At 47.6% G+C, this 18,321-nt stretch overlaps 1 protein-coding gene across 1 annotated transcript in view; it reads right to left on the bottom strand.

Moving 5' to 3' along the window:
• Positions 1–16,990, bottom strand: part of LOC127030435 (uncharacterized) — a 102,987-nt gene extending 85,997 nt beyond the window's left edge. Inside the window, exon 1 of the mRNA XM_050916997.1 lies at positions 16,890–16,990. The gene's annotated coding sequence lies outside the window, so the exon portion shown is untranslated. The remainder of the gene's footprint in view (positions 1–16,889) is intronic.
• Positions 16,991–18,321: the final 1,331 nt, after the last annotated feature.

The raw sequence follows: 18,321 nt of genomic DNA, 5'->3' as shown, positions 1-18,321 counted from the left end.
AGCGGGAATGTGGCAGTGCTGGGGAGTCCCACCTCCCCTGGGTGATTACATTGCCCAACCCTCCCCACAAAAAGCCAGGTAGGGATGCATCTCCCCCCATCAACAAGTGGAAAGACAGTCCAGTCCAGTTCAGTGATTATGTGCCTAGCCTAGGATTGGGGAGGTGTGGGTTCAAATCCCTGCTCTGCTATGGATTTCCATATGACCTTGGGCAAGTCTCTCTGTACCTCAGTTTCCCATCTATAAAATGGGGATAGTAGCATAGCCCTAACTCCCAGGGCTGTGGGGAAAACATGTTAAAAAGTCTGACATGCTCCAGTAGTGTGGTGACAGCAGCCCTTTAAGTGCCCCCAGTCTTTTAGGACCCATCCTTTTCTCAACTTTCAGGTTAAAACTGGCTGTTTTTACATAGGTCAGAGTTGCTGGACATCTGTAAATTGCACATGGGTAAAATAAGGTTCTTCTTTTTTAAGGATGAGTTTAGGTTCCAGCCATTCTCTGTACTCAATTCTCTCTAATCCAGCCTGTGCCTCTCTTATTACACATCCTGCACTCCTTCCATCTGTGGCACTCTTACTGACGTCAATGGAATTAGACAGCTGTTAAATTGTGTATGTGGCAAACGCCAGTGCATCGATGTACTTTGTTACTGGGAGTTTTTACACATTAGCATAATTTATAACACAATGTCTATGTTTTCATATGTAGGTAATCTAATGAAGATTATCTATGTTATTTTTACTGCATAATTATATATGAGAGGAAATAGAGTCCAGTGGATAGAGCCTAGGACTGGGAGTCAGCAGACATGGGTTCTGGTTCTGCCCCTGTCATGCTCTGTAGCATTTGGCAGTCACTTGACTTCACTGTGCCTCCGTTTCTCTTGACGGACCAAGGTCTAATAATACCTCTCCAAAGCACTTTGAGATCCTCCAACAAATAGCACCATGAGCCAGATTCTTAAAAGGGCTCAGCACCCACAACTGGGGTCACGTTTTCAGAAAAGCTCTGCTCCTATTTCAACACCAAAATAAGAGGCCAGATTTTCAAACCAGCTCAGTGTGTTTGGGGCTTTGGAAACCTGGCTCCTGTTTTGGTGTCCATATGGCAGCTGAGCTCTTTTGATACTCTGACCCATTATGGGGGCGATGCACTTGGAACGCTGACTCCTTCCTACTATTTGCAAGTACTGGGACAGGCAGGTCTAGGCCCACCCAAAACAAAAGGCCCACTCCTTCAACTAATGGGGAGGACCCACTAAACCCAGGACACAAGTGAATACTTGGGATAACAAAAAAGAAATAAGACTGGGAGTGAAGTCAAAGGTTAAAAATGAGGGAACCCGGGGGGGACACTGAGCAGAGAACCCCAGACAGCACCTATGGCTCCTCAGAGGCATCTAAGAAGTAAGCGGACACTGCCATGAAGAACTTTGCCTGGAGACGTGAGCGGACAAGGGACCAGAAATAGGCCCACAGCTGCAGAGGACACACACACCCATCCCTCATTCCAGCTTCTTCCTCCTGGAGTGATAGACAGCCATCTTGGCCAGTGCCAGGAGGAGGTTGATGAGGAGGTCCTGTGACTCTGTGGGCCATGAATGGGGTGTGCATAAATCAGGAGGTGCAGGGAGAAGTGCAGCCAGACCCTCAGTAAGAGGTTCTAGAGAAGCGGGAAAAGGGGCTGCAGCCTGGTGTTTGCAGGGGTTTGTGAACTGCACTAGTACACACCTGTACTCATGGCTCTGTGCAGGAGCCACCAGCTAATATCCACAGCCAGCCTTGGAACCAGAGTGGAGTATGGGCTGGCCCATTGGGGTTCCTTGCCCTCCTCAGGTGGTCACAGGTCCTACCATTTGGTGTTGGTGCACGACATGAGGGTGAAGAAGTGGATGATATGAAACACGAGCACATACACGAGGGCATGGTTCCGAGGTGGATGTTGTGGTGCAGGCTCAGGCAGTATGACAGGTAGCCAGGAGGGCTCGTGGGACAGGGATCCAGTGACTAGAGGGCCAGGGTTGAGGGATGGATGGGGTGCACCCTCCTGCAGGACCCACCTGAGGACAGCAAGAGAAGCAGGAGGGAAGGCTGCCCTTACTGCTTGGAACACACAACAGAGGATGTGCAGGGCAGGCAGCCCCATGCTCTGGCTGAGCCCTGTGGGGTTTACCCAGTTCTTCTGATCATAGTCCAGGAAGTTTCTGAGTCTGGTGGTACAAGCAAGGCCCATCCTCCAGCACACCAAGAGATAACCCGTATGCAGATATCACAGGGCAGCAGACTGGGTCCCTGTAGAGACAGGCAGGAGTCTGCTGTGAAACCCTTTTACCAGCTGCCTGAACTCCACATGAAGGTGCAAGGTAAACTGCTGCTTACTTACACAAGCAGGTGTATTCACTTAACACCAACGGGAGAATAAGACGGGCTTGGAGCCTTTAGGAGACTATGAAGAACAAATATGAAGGCAGGGCTGTGGGACACTCTAGAAATAGCCAGCTGGGTGTGATGGTTGTTTTAGTAGCTGATAAATCTGCATCCTAGGAAGGGGGTAAGTTTGGCTCTATGTTCTGTGTGTGGATGCTCAGAGCAGGGTGGGGAGACTATCTGCATACAGCATTGTGTTATTTTGTATATGCTTTGTCCTCCTTTCTACAGCATTTTGAGATCTACAGATGAAACTGCTACAGTGAGTGATTATTTTATAGTGCTGGTATTTGCTGCTGTGTTAATGGGAGTGTTTCCCCTAACCTGACTGCTAGCTGCATGCAATTCTCCAGCTGGAGTTATGTGGTGCTTTCAACTTGAGCTAGCTGGCCCAGGGGAGGGGTGCTGATGAGGGCACTCACTCACACTAGGCTAGCTAGGTGCTAACTAGCAATAGCTGCTGTACTGAAGACAAGCCCTAATGCTGTATGCTGCTCTCACATCTGCCAGGAGAGGTGTTACATAGGCAGCTTTGAGATCCAGGTGTCCAAATGACTTCCTAAGAGTAAGATTTAACCTGGCTAACTGCATCTGAGAGGCCAGACTCATGGCAGTCAATGAGGAGGCTGTTTGACAATGCTGAGTGAGACCCTTTCTGGAAGTGAGCAGGATTCTCCCACTGAAAGCTCTGGAAACAAATTGGCAGATGGTAACAACACTAAGGTGTGGGATTATTTACCTGTACAGGCTGCTGTGGGTATAATGAGGGTTAGTGTGTCTTTATTTTCTTTTACACAATACGGCCTTGTCTCAGACAGGTAAATAATCAGTAACTTTGAGAGCCGCTTCCTCACAAGAGTCCTACCTGCCCCTCACCAGTTAAAACCAGCCCTGGTTGATGTCTTGCACCAAGGCTTTAGGTGTCCCTCTCTTCCCCTCCCCCACACTCCCAAATAAATAATCTGTGTTTTGCCCAGACACCTATATAGAGGTGCTGAAACCTTCATGTCCCCTTCCTGCTGTCCTGCCAAAGAGACCCTCTTAATACACAAGCTTTCTGTAGCACCTGCCATTTGGTGTCATTATTCACAACTCTGCATGTGCTCATAGTGGAGTTCATCCTCATTACTAAACTGTCTTGAGTAAGAGCTTTCCCTCCCCCATCCCACCCCAAGGAGTGTAATAAGGAGCTGATTGCTGAACAAGCCTTCTCTGGGCCCATCTCTGCCCAGGAACACCCAAATTTCTCCCTTATAACCCTCCTAAAGTCACGAGCTACCTTCTGCTCTGTTACACTGCTGTAAATCTGGAGGGACTCCATTGGCTACTGGTGAGCCATTGCTGTTACACAGGGGTCGGCAACCTTTCAGAAGTGGTGTGTCGAGTCTACATTTATTCACTCTAATTTAAAGTTTCCTGTGCCAGCAATACATTTTAACGTTTTTAGAAGGTCTCTTTCTATAGGTCTATAATATATAACTAAACTATTTTGTATGTAAAGTAAATAAGGTTTTTAAAACGTTTTAAGAAGCTTCATTTACAATTAAATTAAAATGCAGTGCCCCCTGGACCGGTGGCCAGGACCCAGACAGTATGAGTGCCACTGAAAATCAGCTCGCGTCCTGCCTTTGGCACACATGCCTTAGGTTGCCTACCCCTGCTGTTACACCTATATAAACGTAGAGTGCCCTCGAGCTGCTACTCATATTTCTGAATACAGCTCGGTGGAACTCTGGTGAAGATGAAGTTGGCTTTAAAAAGTCATCCTGCTACCAACCCTAGACAAAAGGTCGGGTGCTGGATGTTAACCTTTTTTTTGGCGGTGTGGCAGTCACCATCTGGGCTGACATACCTGGGATCGAAGTGGAGATCTCCAGAGTTAAACATGCAAGCTGTTAACACCCTCTAAGTAGGGTTGTAACAAATTGCTATCCTGTGCCACTGGTAGACCCCGTACAACCCACTCTCCAATAGGTTACAAATGTACCCTGTAAATCAGTGGTGAGTCCATGCACTTCATGAAAGGGAATCCTGATCTATGCTGACCCTCATACAAGGCTGTTCTCTGTGGCAAAATTTTATTCAGGTCCAGTTGTGATTCTAGCTGGCTAAGCATAACACCAAATGCCATCTGACAAGAATTCCACTTTGTGTCTCAAACATTTACGTCTATGACAAATGCTCTGTGCAGTTAGGGGTCTGGTAGCCAATATCATAGGGTTGCCTTACTTTGTCAGGTTTCATTGTATAGTGCGTTTTCTATTTATTTTTTTTTAAACATAAAGTAGTAACCTGTAAAATGGTGGCTCAGCTGCATGTGGTGGGGAGGTGAGAAAGAGGCAGATGTTCTGAAAAGGGAGGGTTTTTAGAGTCCAAATGTAAATCAGCCTGAGACTCCAATGATATCACTATTCTCAAGTATTCAAAATTCACAAATGTTTAAATAATAATACATTCCAAGTTTTCTATTTGCCTCCTACTTTTTGAGCCACTGGGATTTGGGTTTTCAAGCTTTCTCCACTACCACTAGAACAGGGGTTCTCAAACTGGGGGTTGGGACCCTTCGGGGGTCGCGAGGTTATAACATGGGGTTCACGAGCTGTCTGCCTCCACCCCAAACCCCGCTTTGCCTCCAGCATTTATAATAGTGTTAAATATATAAAAAAGTGTTTTTAATGTATAAGCGAGGGTCACACTCAGAGGCTTGCTATGTGAAAGAGGTCACCAGTGCAAAAGTCTGAGAACCCCTGCACTAGAACCTTTCATTCATTTGAAAATGAAAGCAGAGATTCTCTCATCACTTGATTCCAGGAGCTGGGGTTTAAGACTTGTGATAAAGCCACAAGAGCTGGCAATACTGCTCCAGACTCCTCCTAAGGACAGCATGGTGGTGAGTCTCTTAATGAGAAACAAAGGGTAAACAACTGGGCAAGTAGGGCAAACCAAGAGAGCTGGGTGAGTGTTAACTATTCAAAAAGTCAAACTACATTGAATCTAAAAATCCAGTGTAATGGAAAACTTTTTAGATTAATAGGGTTGTTTTCATGCAACCTAAACTGACCTCTCAATAGTCCCCTTTATACATGAAAAGTGTTCTGAGCTCTTTAATGCAGACTGCATAGTTTATACTTTTAAAATTGTTTATCATCATCAAAGGTGTTATTAACAGGCAAGGCTTCCATTGTCCTGTTGCCCGTCCTTCCCTGCCCGCCCCCTCCACACACCCTGCAAAAAAACTTGAATATCCCTCAGTTAATCCAACCCTTTCTGCATAGGTTCAAGAACTAGGGGTGCTGGGGGACAGGGGCAGCTCTAGGCATTTTGCCGCCCCAAGCACGGCAGGCAGGCTGCCTTCGGCAGCTTGCTTGTGGAGGGTCCGCTGGTCCCGCGGCTCTGGCAGACGCCTGCAGAAGGTCCACCGGAGCCGCAGGACCAGCGGACCCTCCGCAGGCAAGCCGCGAAAGGCAGCCTGCCTGCCACCCTCGCAGCGCTGGCAGAGCGCCCCCCGCGGCTTGCCGCCCCAAGCACGTGCTTGACATGCTGGGGCCCGGAGCCACCCCTGCTGGGGGAGCTGCTGCACCCCCTGGCTTGAACTGGTTTCCATTATATACAGGGTTTACAGTTTGGTTCAATGACTCTCAGCACCCCCACTATACAAATTGTTCCAGCATCCCTGCCTCCTGTATATTTGCTTATGTGCATCAGTCTACCTAAAGACACTATCCTAATCTTTCAGATATAAAGAAGGCTGTGAGGGCACCTAACTCCTCAGAGCATAAAGCAACTATTTCCAAAAATATGGTCCAGCCTTAAACGGCTTCCACAAGCAATGCTGGGTTCTAGTACACAGCTTCTATGACTAGTGCTGCTCTATCAAAAAACCCCATGACCGCACTCTAGCAGCGTACAACTGAACTGTCGCAACATGGCTGCGGACATAACCAAAGCAGATTCATGCAAAATGAGCAATGAAGATTCCAGTGTGGATCTCCTGGAGCAGTATGGAAAGCTAAAGGCTATCTTGCAGATTCGTTTGCAATCAGGACTGTGGTTCAATTCGTGGCCATGCCAATTAAGGTTAAAACTACAATAGAAAAGAATAACAGTGGAGATACATTACATTGTTTTTTTGGCATCTTGACATGCCAAGCATTCGGATTGTGTCCTGGGACAAACACAAACACGGCCCCAATGGTACTATGATACTGACAGCTATCTGCTAATAGCAATGGAAAAATCTCCCTGTTGCAGGCAGCACCCTGCACATGTGTGCAGAAGGTTTGAACTCTGCATCAGAAGGCTGATGCTTTCTCCTTGAGTTGATGGAACAGGGAAATAGCAGGAGGTCTGTATGCAGCAGATCTCTGAGTGACACAGGGATTTAGGAAGGATAATCTGCTGGAACAGAGCCTAACAATTCTCACCTCATAGTCTCCTCAGGGGGTGAGCTGGGGGTGAGGCCTTCCAGTGTTGCAGATCCGTAGGGAAAAGCCAAAGAATCATGGGGTTGTCTATAGCGAAAGATCAGCCCCTCTGCACCATTCTGTGGCCCCTTTCCTTAGAGCCAGAGTAGCACTGGCAAATATGGGAGTTGAGCAGAGAATGATGCTGCAGAGAATGGATGGTCCATGGCTGCACCCTCCCTCGCACTCTGTGGAGCCACTTTGCTTCATTCAGAGCCCAAGAGGAGGGATTTCTGCAGGCTCCTAGGGGAAGGGAAGGAGATGATGCTACAGACGTTCTACTCCACTCCCTGTTCCCCCAGGGCAATCTGCCAGATCTCAGTCCCCTCCATTTGCAGAAGCAGAGGGAATGAGCCAGGCCAATCTTCCCTGGTCTACACCTGGTCTTTGTACAGCACGCGTAATTGGTGCCTATGGAAAAAAAATTGTCTAGAGATGTACAATTTGAGAACAAATCTGATGCTGCTGTGTTCTTCCCACACCCTGATTAACCACCAGATGTAATTAGTGATTCAAGTGGTGCGTGTAAAGAAGTTGCTCACATGCTTGTTTGTTTTTCTGTTGGAAAAGCATTTGGACTCCTCCTTTGCCCCCTGACATAACTCTGGCACCATCAAACCAAGAACTTAACGTATTTTGAGGGTCAAGACCAACATTCTACCAAGTGCCAGCTGGGAGAGGATGAGGAGACCTCTTCAGAGGAGTGCCTAAGCCAAGTATGAGGGGAACACTATCAATCAGCCATGTGCTGTGATGTCTGGTCACTGATTCACTGCCATCTGGATTCCAAGGACCCAGCCTTAATCTTGCTACAAAATCCAGCTGTTCCATTTACTATATATAACTCCTATGAGTTTGCCCTCCCCATCTGGGATGGGGCTAGCTCAGCTCTGGGCCATCTGCATAAGTCTGGTTGAAGATATTCCTCAATCAGTACTTTCCTCACACTTCTAAACCCAGCCATCTTACCCATGTGCCATTTCTCGGGCATGCCTCTCTACAAAGCCATGCTGTAACCTGCGGTGATTCATAACCTCCCCCACCGAGTTCTGGCATTGGTTTTTCATAAATCAGGCTATTCAGTGCAGCTGTAGCTGTACTGGTCCTAGGCTATTAGAGAGACAAGGTGAGTGAGACCAACTTGGACCAACTTCCGTTGGTGAGAGAGAGAGCTTGTTTCATCAACAGAAGTTGGTCCAATAGAAGACGATATTACCTCACTCACCTTGTCTTTAATAAATCAGACTACGAATTCTGTGACTAAATCTGTCACAACAGATCTGCTGACTGGATATGACACACTCAACTAATGAGACAATAAGTGAAGTAATCCCTTTTATTGGACCAATTTCTGTTGATGAAAGGGACAAGCTTTCGAGCTTACACAGAGCTCTTCATTACCTCACCACCTTGTCTCTCTGATGTCCAGGGTCCAACACCACTGCAAACTTACAACCAGTGTCTAGGAAACAGGAGCTATGCCAGAGGGTCTTCTGCTATGTTGTCTCACTGAAATCATCTCTACTAAGTGAGTGATACATTGGCTCAAAGACACTAAGTTACACAAATAACCTTCTCCGGACCATCCTCTCTCCCCGAAGGAAGAACCTGGCACCCTGAATGGAAGTGAGCTCAGCAAGAGTTCTGCCCTGATGATCACATGAATCGCTTGCAGTCAAAACTATTGTCAGCTTTTGCCTAATGACTGACTATTTGGATTGCTAAATGTCTTTTTATATTACAAAGCGACTCCACTTTGTCAATGTTTGGTGAACAAATGGCTCCTGATGTGATGCTCTGCCAAAATTGCTCATGGATCCTTGAAAAGCCAAGAGATGAGTGTGTCATTCCCTGGCATGGCTCTTACAATGTGTTCTGCATATTGGCACCACTGCTATTCACTTCAAAAGGCAGTTCCAGAGGGTCAGGTTCTTCCCTCAATACATATGTGGAACTCCCACTAGCATCTGCTGCAGTTGCACGTGTCTCCTGAAGGGCAGACAGCTCCGTAAGCATGCAGGGAGCATGGAAATCTAGGTGCTAGACATATTTTCAATCCCTGAAAGATTCATTTGCAAAATGTAAATACATGACGTGCGACTAAAGGGCTTTGGGTTACCTTTGAGGAGAGGGTAAGGGGAAAGAGAAACAAGTTTAGTAGTTTATTGGAATAAAGCTCTATAGCGGAATCAAACCTGGACTGGACTAAATATACTGTCCCCACAATGAGGTCGTCTAGCCAGTTGGTCTCTTCTATCTCTAATTTGTTAGATTCATCAAATAGCCAATTAATATTCCAGCCATGACTTGAGTTAGTCATGAGAAAACACCTCCCTCCTTTCTCTGCCCCCCCTCCCCTTTTTAAGTTCAGCTTGGTAGTGATGCACTGGGGCGAAATGCTGCTTGTTTCTGATCACCGCTCCAAGCTTAGGGACAGAAACCTTTCCTGGCCTTGGAAGTGTAACCCTGTTCTGTCAAAGTGACTCCAGCAATGACCGCTCACTGACTACAGGTCCTAAAGCATAGCTGCTGCCTAATGTTTCAAGGGTGCTGAATGTCCGCTACACAAAACTTCTGAGGTTCCTGGCTTTCCATTACTGGCTCATGAACCATCAGACCTTACAACAGTCGCGGATTCCTCTGAGCAGCAGAGCTGTCTTGACCCTAAGCAAAGACCTGTTCTAACACATCACAGCCCTTGGACCAATGTAACTTTTGAATCCTGGCCACACAGACACTTTTTCCTCCTCAAATCTGCAGATACCCTAAGGAAAAACAGGCAGCATGGAGCTGTTGAACAGAACTTGTTTGTAAGCTTGCATAAGCATTTTGGGCTGCATCATGCCATCTTAGTGTCATCAATACATTCATGTCACACATTGGGCCATGTGTATATACTATTCTCTGCAAAAAAATTTAACCTCCCCTGTATCTGTGGAATGGGTTGGGTGAGTCTCAGTCCAGCTCCTTACTCGACTAATGTCCACAGAAATGATACCCTTGTGTGAAGTCTCCTCAGAGGCCAAGAACTCTCTATGGAGAGAGCTATTCTGGCTGGGGTTGGAGTGCATTGGGGGGGCAAAGTGTGGGAAGCTTGCACTGTTGCTACCCATACTGTACACACTCTGTGGTGCAATAGAGGACAATCGCGTAGCTACATCAGTGCTTACTACATATAACTGTACTAAAACCAAACACCCTCCATCTTTCTTCCCTGCTGCCCAAACTCCAAATGGACAAAAAATTCCTAGTTAGACTCTTCAGAAGCAGCAGCCAGAGAAAGAGGAGTCACCTTGGGGAAGTCCATGGTTTCATAATCAGAACCTTTTAATTATCCTGATCATGAGGCTGTAAATACAGTAATTCAATCAGTGTTACGGGGCAGTCATGCTGTATTTGCATTAACATAAATGAGTGCTAATGTGACACTGAACTAATCTGATATGACAGCAATTGGCTAACGCTCAATGGTAGAAGCCCTACAGCTAAGCTTGCTCTGTACTTTTCCAGAACAGCTTTCAGCACGGTAGAGAAGATGGCTTGAGCTGAGAAAAGATAGCAATGACTGATGCTTTGAACTCCTAGGGCCCAGCAGCTCATTTTTAGGGGACACATGCTCCTTGGATTCATAGGAACGAGAAGTAATTTATAAAACCCTTCTGCAAGGGCAGGATGCTACCCTACCCTACACTTATCACTCTTTGTTCAGTCTAACTTTGAAAGCACTAAGCTCTGGGGTTCCACCACTTTCCTGGAAGGACTTCTGTAGCCAAATACACTGCACTTTCAGGAAGTTTTGACAGATTCAGCCTAAACTTTCCTTTAGTTTTATTGCTTTCCACCTATAATTCCTCCTAGTACCTGTATAATTAATCTTTGGTGCCAACTGCCTTCACAGGGGACTGATAAAGGTTTTATGGAAAATGACCTGTTTCTATTCTGATGGACTCGATGCTGATCCAGTGGTTCAATGTTGTGTTGCAGAGATGAAAATGATACAGCCTAGAAAAGAGAGAGAGAGAGTGTGTGTGTGTGTGTGAGAGAGAGAGAGAGAGAGACTGACTACTGCATGGAAGAGTAGCATGAGATAACACGTGAATTCTGGGTAGCCGCAAGCCACTTGGCAACTAACCCATACTCCAAAGCAGGGACACAACCTCATGACTTGTGCAATGACGCAGAAATTAAAACAGACTTATTCCTGATCCTACCAAAATAATATAATTCACAAGGTGTAATTTTCAAAATGTAAATTGATTAAACCACATGTCCTTCTCCGCTATGTGTTGGGCATCTCTAAACTATCCTCTTAGAAGCTGCTTGTTGTACACACCACTCTTGCTAGCAGCTAGAGTACACCTCTACTCCGATATAACACTGTCCTCGGGAGCCAAAAAATCTTACTGCCTTATAGGTGAAACCATGTTATGTCGAACTTGCTTTGATCTGCGGAGTGCGCAGCCCCGCCTCCCCCGGAGCGGTGCTTTACTGCATTATATCTGAATTCGTCGTGTTATATTGAGGTAGAGGTGTACTCCTGCAGGATCCCTGTGATCTCTAGATCAGTGGTACCTCCCTAGTGTTACATAGTTATCCTGCTAACAGTGGAATGTTTGACAATGTGAGAGGTGCTGGTGCATCTGTCAGGGTTCACTTATGCTGGTTTAATGCAAAATGGGTTAAATTCACCCCCACCCCATGCAGAGATTTGGAACAAGAGCTATATGCCACTGAAGTGGTACTTTATGCTGCTCTCTGTACAGTGGTCAATTTTCCTAATATACCCACCACTGGCCAACCCACTCCCTTCCCCCTGCTTGCCCGCTGGCTCAGGCAACACATGATCACAGGACTGCCAAACATTCGTCTCCCAAGTTACACTTAGCAGCTCATAGCAATCTTCTCCTCACCCAGTTGGTCAGGTCCTCAGTGGTGCTCTGCTGGTGTAAGGCTGCATGATCTGCCCTTGTTTTCTCTTTTGTGCAGAAGCTTGGGAGGGTCAAGAACTGGGGCCCCATTAGTCATGCAGGGGAGAGTGGGTTGTTCCAGTTAGACAGCTGCAAAATATGAACTTTCTGTCAAACTAGCTGAAAAGACCCCCAGATATTAGGAAAATGAGCCTCTTACGGGAAAGCACCAGCCTGATCATGCAGAGAGGCTAGTGAGCAGGATCAACAAGCAGGAAACCTTTCATTAAGTGCCAAATGTCATACAGTACTTCCTAGGGAAGGGAAGCAAACAATTCCTTTCATCTCAGGTAGGGGCCAATTCTCTCCTCAGTTATAGTGGTGCAATTCCGCTGCAGTCAATGAAGTCACTCTGGATTTTCTCCAATGTCAAGGAGAGAATTTGGTTAGTGTTCCAATACTGCCTGACCAATTCTGTCTCATTTCTTTGTGGGGCTCCCTCATCTGTCTCCACCTGTTGTCTCTTGTCTTTGGGGCAAACATCCCCTTGTTTTGTTTGTCCAGCACCTAGCACAATGGGGCTGTGGCCCACGACTGGCACTCGGGTGCTACTGCGATACTGCTACTGATAAAATAGCATTCCACTGCCGGCAAACACTTGAATCGTGCTCATTTGCACGTAACCACTGATCTCCAAGCAGGCTACACAGGCAAGTAGAGATTTGCTATCACCATTTTAGAGCTGGGTAAACTGAACAGAGAAGTCTAGAGCCTTGTCCAAGATCAGACAACAAGCCAGTGACAGAGCCAGCACAGAACCTAGAAACCTTGTTTTCCAGGTTTGGGGCTTGATTTCCCTCCTCCCCTTCCATTTTACACCAGTCTTACTCCAGTGCAATTCCACTGACTTCAGATGACTTAGGGCAGAGGTAGTCAATAGTGGTCCAAGGGCCAAATCCAGACTGCTAGATACATTTGAACAAATGACAAAATCTTTTTATTTACTTATTATTAGCGTTGTTGTTTTGTTGTTGTTTGTATTTTCTCTGGCAGCTGGACCTTGACTATTCCTTCACCAAGAAATCTGGACCTTGACAAAAAATAATTGTTATCCCTGACTTAGGGTATGTCTACATCACAGTGAGAGGTGTGACTGCAGCACATGTGGACATACTGAGCTAGCTGTAAATCTAGCTAGCACAGGTGCCCTTAGCACTGAAGCTGCCATAGCGGCACACACTTTACCCTGGGCCTATGCTAAGTACCCAGGGCCCCAGATGGGCTTGTACAGTTCATGCTGAAGTGTGTGCTGCTGTGATTTCATCGTGATTGGTACCTGAACTAGTTCTAGGAAAGCTAGCTCAGATATACTGCCTGTTGCACCTACCCCCTGATTGCAGCATAGAGTAGACATAAGCCTACTCCAGATTTACACCAGCATGAGTGAGAGCTGGGCCAGACTCCCTAGGGGGGAGAAGATAGCTCAGTGGTTTGAGCATTGGCCTGCTAAACCCAGGGTTGTGAGCTCAATCCCTGAGGGGGCCACTTAGGGATCTGGGGCAAAAATCAGTACTTGGTCCTGCTAGTGAAGGCAGGGGACTGGACTTGATGACCTTTCAAGGTCCCTTCCAGTTCTAGAAGATTGCTATATCTCCAATTATTATTTAATAAGATACAAGAGAGATGAGATGAAACTTATCACTTAGAAATTACTGCAGTATAACAGAGGCTGTGATCTCAATTAGCACCCCATGATGCTCAGCACTATATGTTCACAGAGCAAGAATACTTTATTTTATATTATGCTACTGTCTACAAGCCCTGATGGGGGAGCAGGACTCCATGGTGCTTGGTGCTGTAGGCACATACTAAAAGCCAGGGCTGGCCCAAAGAGTATTTCTCATGATGAGACAATGACAGCTGAACAAAAGGGGGGGAAGGAGAAAGGAGTGTGTGCAAGACAAATGGTGGAAAGAATGCTGATCAAATAGACTGAAATGAGTCTAAGTGGACAAGATAAATACCCCACCAGAGAAAAGAAGCAGTTCTGCATCCTTATTTTTACAGAGAGGGCACCGAGTTGCAGAGTAACTTGGGGCCATGTTTAAAAGGAGTTCAGCACCTGCAATCAGGGACCATATTTTTCAAACAAGCTAAGTTCCCACTTGAGCTGCAAAACAAGGGGTCAGACTCTCGAAAGTTCCCAAGAGGCGGTGAGGAAAGCTCTTGAGAGTAGCTAGCTGTAAGTGTTGCCGTAGGAATTGCTGGAAGCTGAGCACTTGGCAAAATCCAGCCTTTTAAAATGGGAGCTGAGCACCTTTTGGCAATTCATGTCATCCAGGAAGTCTGGGGTAGAGCTGGGTTTGGGACCCACCTTATTGCTACTTACACTGTTAAACCTCCAATGCAGGGCCCCCTGATTTATTCGGTAGCTGTACAGTGCCTAGCCAATGGGGCCCTCTTCCATGGGTGGGGCTCCTTCCGAGCTCCCACCTCAATACTAATCTCCTGAGCCCCAGTCCTGTCTTAATTGCAAAAACATCCTTCTCACTTAATCATCACACTAAAACAACAACAACAACAAAACCCTGTCCTCTATGTGTGCAGCAACATTTCCCCCAAATGCTCCAGGCATACGGCACTGATAGCAAGCAACAATATCACTGTGGCAAGTTACTTTAGGAAACAATGGCAGGGACTGGGGCAAGTGACTAAACCACAGACTTCAGGAGCCTAGTCTTCTGGGCTCTATTTCTGGTCTGCTTCCCTCTCTTTCTCTCTCTGCAAGTCACTTAAGCTGCCTGTACTTCCGTTTTTCTATCTGTAGAATGAGAACAATAATACTTTCCTGGTGCATGTGGGTGCTCTGAGCTTTAGTGTTTGTAAAGCACTCTGAAAGCAGTCCATGGAAGAAATCACTCTATGGGCCTACAGACACTATTGTAATACAACTAAAGAATATTTTATGCTATTATTTGTAACGCTTTTGGGAGAAAGTATAACTGAGAAATGGAGCAAGTCCTGTGAATTGCTGCAGTGTAACTAACAGGGGTAGGACTGGTTTTGCCTGTTTTGTTGACAGAACCTCTTGGGAATTTTGTTGCACCTGACATTTTTCAATAATCCATTGAAACTTCTACCAGAATGGACTCAAATGCACAACCTTGCCAAGAATTCTTGGGTGTGACATCACTACACATTAAATAAAGCATTCCGGAGATGAGGATGTTATGAATCAGAATGGCAAATTTCATTAAAAATGACTCACTTGCATCCTGCAGATTTAAAGAGCTAGATGGAAGCTATTCAATCTTCTTTTTTGACAATAAAACTAGTACACATACATGGCAGAAATAATCTATTCCATACAGAACCAATTCCTCTATAATTGGATGTGTTCTCTACCCTGCTGATGTGTGAATTCTTAAAGTTGTCTCCACTACTGCTATTAAACAACCCATGCAAGCAGAAAATGGTGATGAGGGTTCATTTAAATCGTTGTGCAGCATCAGCTTTCAGAAAAGGAGTGGTGTGAGAAAAGTCTCCCCAGACCAATGCATTTTAATTCATCAATGGGAACTGTTATTAACTGTCAGTAACAAAGAGCTAGTAAATACATAATTGGCATGCAGGTTTCCCAGGTATGAGACAGCTATTTGAGCATCAGACGCTTGCCAGCAAAGAGGTGAATGTATTTTGGAAGAGGTACCCACCCCCCAGCAGTGAAACAATCCAGGAGATGGCTGCAGAAGTAGCTGGTAATGGCTATTTCATCCAAGAGCAACTGAGAGAGACCAAAACGGAGAAGGGGGAAGCACAGCTAGTGGCAATGGAAAGCAGAAATTTAAACTGATGTTTGAAAAAGCCAACAAGCCTCCTACCAATTGCTATTTCAAGCCAGACAAATGACTAGGGAAGAGAAGGATGCTCCTGTCTGCTTATAAACCTCTTGTAGCTCCCTGTATCACCTCTTGCAGCCATTCGCCTTTGTTGCAGACCTCCTCCGAGCAAGGTGCATTTTTCTGGCTCAACCATCAAGCAAGGCATGGTCAATAAAACAGTGCTGAATAGGGAAGATGGATTATCTATAAAGTACTGGATGTCTTACCAAACCAGACAATTTTAAACCAGAATCTGTACAAATCTAGAGGCTCTTAACAATCCTTTCTACATCAGCCCCCCCGGGGTTGAAGAGAAGAGACCCCAGAAAAAGAAGGGGGGTTACAAGGCATTAACCCATCCGCCCCTGCTGCAAGTACCCTGACCAGACAGCAAGTGTGAAAAATCAGGAGGGGGTGGGGGGTAATAGGAATCTCTACAAGAAAAAGACCCCAAAATCGGGAGTGTCCCTGTAAACTGGACATCTGCTCACCCTAGCTGCAAGTCCTCTCAGGCAGGCAAGGAGAACACACCGTGGGAGGAGGATGACTTAAAACCCAGCAGCGAGGAAACAGACTTGCAAGTGACAGACTAAGTGGATTCATGCTTTGGTCACTAATTGTCTGTTGTGGGCAGCTGTCAGTTTTCTCCCCTAGCTCACAGCATGGTGAGCTCACGCATTTAACGGAAACTAGCATCACAACTTCGTAATCAAGGCGTCCAGGAAAGGCGCATCCAGTCCTTCAGCCCTGGCAAAGCCCCCCAGCCACCTTCGGGGAAACCCAGGAGAGGCGTCCAGCCTCTGGGGCATTTTCACTCCCAAACAACCCCCCTGCGCTTTTCCTTCCAACCCAGCCCCCTTCTCCGCTTTCCCCGCCACGCTCGGGAGAAACTCAATCCCAACTTTGTGCCTTTGGCCGCTTCTCTGCACGCTCCTGGCCCCCAGCCCTGCTCCGGAGGCGGCTACCGCACACACGGCAGGTCTGGGGCAGTGGCTGGGGTGGGGGATAGCTCCCTGGCGTGGCTTGCGCACAAAGCGGCTGCTTTTCTCACTGAACCCAGAAAGGAAACCGAAGTGACACCCCCCTCCACCGCTTGCAACCGTCCACTGCAAGACCCCGTCAGCTTTTGCAAATCCGCTTTTCCCTCTCCTCCCTCCTTTGTACATCCTGCTTTGTTCCCCTCCCCTCCTGCGGCGCCCAGGCTTTATTTACCTGGCGGCTGCAGTGTCTCCCTGGGATGCTTCGCCTTGTGCCTTTGTTGTGCGCGGCTCCAGCAGCAGCAGCACCTTGCCTTGCCTTGCCTGATGCATCCCCCCCAGCCCCAATGGGCTTTTGCAAGCGGTAGTCAGCCCCTGGTTTAGTGCGTCGCCACGGCAACCCCGGGCAAGTGGGGCGCGAGAGCGGCGCGTGCAGAGCTGATTGGGTAGCAGGCGCCTCTGTCGGGGGGGATGGGGGGGCGGCCCTTTCATGGGCAGAGCTGAGCTGCCTGCGGCTGCAGCCCGGCGCGGGGAGCAGCTGGGCCAGGCAGCGGCTCAGCGAGCTGAGGGGAGGCCGGTTCCTGCAGGGATCCCGGGCAGAATTAAAGCTTTGCTGCTGCCGCTGCCGGTTATGTTCCCGTAGCACCCAGGAAGCGAGGCGCTGCAGAGGCACAGAGCCTGCCCTGGAGAGCTTGCAGCCTAAAGGGCCAGGATGGGGGGATGGACACAGCATCTAAGGGAAGTGACCCTGGGATGCGAGGCACGTGGATTGTCAGTGCCATGGCTTGTGTGTGCAGACCTGTCGCCCACCGCTGCTCTCTACCTGGCCTTATTTAGATGCCCCCTTATAGGCAGGGCCGGCTTTAGGAAGTGCGGGGCCCAATTCAAACAGTTTTGACAGGGCCCCAGCAAGGATGACCTAAGAAAAAAAACCATAAAAAAACACATGGGACTTTTACTCACTGGGCGGTGCTCGAGTCTTCGGTGCTACTTTGGCGGCGGGTCCTTCACTCACTCCAGGTCTTCGGTGGCACTGAAGGATCCGCCACCGAAGTGCTGCCGAAGACCCGGAGCGAGTGAAGGACCCGCCACCGAAGTGCTGCCGAAGACCCGGAGAGCTGCCGGGTGAGTGAAAATTAAAAAGTCGCCTCTAGCCAGGGAAGGGATTCTCACTGGGTGCGGGGCCGTTTTAGGCTTGGGGCCCGATTCGGGGGAATTGGTGGAATAGGCCTACAGCTGGCCCTGCTTATAGGCACCATGGCTGAGCTGAGTCAGGGCAGGATTTGATTGTTTAAAGGGTTGTGACCCCATGCCAAGTTCCACATGTAGGGGATGGACATGGACAGGTGATGGCTATGGGGGAATGAGACATTGAGGCTGGCAGCACAGGCAGGGTGGCAGGTGGGGTAAGAGAGATGGGCTGATAGGAGCAGAACTGTGGAGGGCCAGGAAAGTGATAAGCTTAATCCTGATGCCATGGGAGTCTCCTGCATGCATCCTCAGAAGGGGAAGGAGACAACAAAGGTGGGGTTGGCTGTTTGGAGCATGTGGTTTCCCTGAGATTTGTCTAGTTGACTTATATATCAAATGCTGGACATTGCCTTGGCAACAGTTGGGTATATCATAATGGGATAAGCATGCAATTCACAAACTGGCAATTGGCAAGA

The sequence above is a fragment of the Gopherus flavomarginatus genome, chromosome 10 (assembly GCF_025201925.1).
Source record: "Gopherus flavomarginatus isolate rGopFla2 chromosome 10, rGopFla2.mat.asm, whole genome shotgun sequence".
NCBI lineage: Eukaryota > Metazoa > Chordata > Testudines > Testudinidae > Gopherus > Gopherus flavomarginatus.
This window is presented reverse-complemented; position numbering and strand designations above follow the sequence as displayed.